The sequence below is a fragment of the Corvus brachyrhynchos genome, unplaced genomic scaffold, assembly GCF_000691975.1.
Source record: "Corvus brachyrhynchos isolate BGI_N302 unplaced genomic scaffold, ASM69197v1 scaffold65, whole genome shotgun sequence".
Taxonomy (NCBI): Eukaryota; Metazoa; Chordata; class Aves; order Passeriformes; family Corvidae; genus Corvus; species Corvus brachyrhynchos.
Window position 1 is genome coordinate 1,435,175 of NW_008238365.1, and position 3,489 is coordinate 1,438,663.

The window sequence follows — 3,489 nt, forward strand, 5'->3', positions numbered from 1 at the left end:
GCCAGCACCGCCAACTGCTCCATGGGACAGGATGGGACAAGGAGCCCTCTCCAATGAGCACCCCAGCGAGGAGCTGCAGGAGCTGGACAAGAGGAAATGGCCTCAAGCTGCACCAGGGGAGGTTCAGGCTGGACACCAGGAAGAATTTCTTCACTGAAGGGCTTGTCAAGCATTGGAAAGGGCTAGGTGGTGGAGTTCCCATCCCTGGAGGTGTCCAAGGATTGACTGGACATGGGGCTCTGCTCTGGCTGACAAGGTTGGACTCGATGATCCTGGAGGTCTTTTCCAACCTTAATTGTCCTGGGATTCTAAGTGCAGGGGATGTTCCTGTACCTCTGCCACCCAGGTGGTTTGGGACATGGCCTCACCACGATGTCTGTTGGCTCTGTAGCTACACTACATGGTAGAACACATCTGACAGCACTGTTGCCCCTCATATCATTTCCCACAGCTCAGCTATAGCCACAGTCCAGCCTCATCAGCATTCCCATTATTATAGCCCCTATACAGCCCGGGCTGTGCTCAGCACTCCTATGCTATATGCCATACAAAGGGCTGCCCCTGATCCAGATCTTCTCTTTAAAGCACTGTGCTCGTGCTCAAATCAGCACTGTCAGCCTAAGCTGACACCCAATCACCCCCACACCCACCATGCAAGGATCAGACAGGTTTGCAGGTTTCCTTCCTTTTGAGGGAAATGACTTCCTTTAACCTATTTGGGGAGCGCTCTTGCTTTCAGAGAGGAAACCCTCCTCGATACCCAGAGAAGGCTTCCTCTGACTTCAGCAAAACCACAACTTCTGTTCACTAGAAACCACTCCTTTATATTTAGGACCTGATAACTGTGACAGAAGGTTTCGGTTTTCTTAGTTTAGAAGAGTGAAACACTGATAGCAAGAGTAGCTGCTGTTGCCTTGCCAGCACAGCTGCTCAACAAGTGCACTAGCAACTGAAGCCATCAAACCAAAGGCAGCAGAGACTCAGCCACCTCTGCTGCCTTCCCTTGGACTGCCTGCCACAGTTCAGGGGTCAGGATCCCTCTGGGAAGGATAAAATCCTTCTGGGATTGGTAACAAAGGAGTTTGGACTTGTGTGCACAAAGGGGAGAGGAAAGGAAAGAAGGATTGATTTTTGTATTAGATAGAAAAAGAGTAAACCAGGACAATATTAAAGCAACTCTGTCAGCTAATTAAATTCCTAGAAAGGTTTTTTCAGAGCTTACAAAATCCCACTGTGAGAGTAAGAACCAAGGGAGAACTCGTTCTGGTATCCCTAAATCTTCCCAAATATTTTCCAGCTACACCCCTCTGCAGCATCTCCCACAGTTCTGTTTGCTCTTTAGCTACTTGTGGCCTTCAGGGCTGAATTCCAAGAAGAGAAGTGCTGTTCTCAATGGGAATGCTGTTCTCAGTGTGGTTGGAGACCAGGGGAGCCACACACTTGATCCAGAACACGTCTCACGAGGAGCTGAGTTATTCCACAGCCACTGCAGTCGGCTCCTCTGTGGATCACAAGTCCTTGTGCATGAAATGCACCAAGTGAGACAACTTTGATGCAGTGAGGCTTAAAAACTTGTACTAAACTTTATTTCCTTTGGTAACAAGCTGATGGAGTTCATCCCACTGAGGCTTAAAGGGACATCAGGAAGAATTTTGGATGACAGGAGGAATTTCTTCACAGAAAGAGTGGTCAGGCATTGGAAGGAGGTGATGGAGTCCCCATCCCTGGAGGTGTTCAAGTAACAACATGGCACTCAGTTGATATGGAAGGGTTCAGTTAAAGTTTGGACTCAGTCTTGGAGGTCTTTTCCAACCTGTAACAATCCCGGGATTCTAAATCTGGCAGCTCATCTTGGAAATAACCAAGGTTATACAAATCCTGTGAGGAAAAGGTGACCAGGTGGGAGACAGAAAACACCAGGCTCGTATCTTGTGAGACACACACGACAAAACTCTTCTAAAACACCCCAGCACAGGGCAGAGTTTCAGTCAATCAGCCACAAGACACAACCCATAAAACCTTCCCTGAGTTCCAGCTCCAATGAAGTTCTGTTGAACATGGGTGGATTGTTTTCTTTTTCTGAAAGAAGGCAGCCAGACCGTTACGACACTAAAAACACACGCTAATACCAAACTGCTCCATGAAGATGCTCATGTTTTCCTTCTCCTCTTTCTTCCCATAGCCCTAAAGCAGAGCTTGTACTTCCTCTGCTGGAAAAAAAAGGCTCTTTCCAAACCATGACAGCACTGTCCAAGATTTTACTCACACTCTTCTGTGCCAGCAGCCCGATTTTCACCCGAAACCAATAATAACAACACTTTACACCTTTCAGCAAGGCAACGACTTGTACACGATACTTGGGCAAATATTATTCTTTCACATTCCTGATAAAATATTTTCAAAGGACCAGGCAAGAAATGTGAGGACTGGAAATGGTGTAAGGGTGGGCAGCACCCAGGGATGCTGTGGATTTGTCCCACTGATGGGGTAAAACTTCTAGCACAGGAAGGTCCTCACAAGATCTATCGAGACAATGCAATGGCAACTAAATTCAGGCTTAAAACCATTAATGCTTCCAAGGACATGGTTGAAAAAGTATCAGAAATAAAGAATATAGGTCACAGGGCCTTTCTGCTGGGGAAGAAAAGAGGTTTTCAAGTCATTACCCTGCTTTACTTCCTCTGCCTGCCCTTGCAAAACCACACAGGATCAACAGAGCAAGAAACAACTTCGCTCCACGAGGTCACTGGAGAAAGAGTCGGCTGTGCAAACACTGCCCCGAGACTTGCAGTGCTCCAGAAACACACCAGCAGTTCTCGCCCCAAGCTCACACAAGGGTCACGAAACAGCAGCGCAAATTCTCTGTGCACGGAGCACTGAGACAATATTTGAAGTCTTGCCCATGGTCTCAGCACCACAAAGCTCAGACCCCCTGGAAGTGACTCCTTGGCAGTCCCTCAGCTCCATTTGGGGCTTCACCAGTTAAACCCTGCTCTGGTCCTGGCTGAGAGGGTGAGAAGAGTAAGCAGATCCCATCGCATCACCCCCAGGCAGGCTGGAGCTCCTACAGGGGCTCCCATTTCAAAGGGTCAGCACTCGAGCATCTTCTTCCTGGGTGGTGGGAGATCTTGGGAAGCGAGTCCTGCAGGTGTTGGTCTCAGTGAAACAGTCAGCCCAGCACAGAGCAGCTGCACAGCCCTGCCTGCCTCCTCTTTTACTCGAATTACACAAAACGTGAACCAAACACGTGTGAATACTCTCAACAGATGCTCCCGCTTTAGAACAACAGAATGGAGTAACAGCATGCCCAAGTTCAACCATTATTCCAAATTTCACTAGAAAAACCAGCTCTGAATGCTGGTGCCCAGCAGGACAGTCACTGTCACCAGCCGAATGTCACCGAACACAGCGAGCCCAAGGCAGGTCGGGGCAGCGCAGCAGCCGCTCCACAACAGCTGCTGCAGGCAACGCATATTGTCAGCGACAACA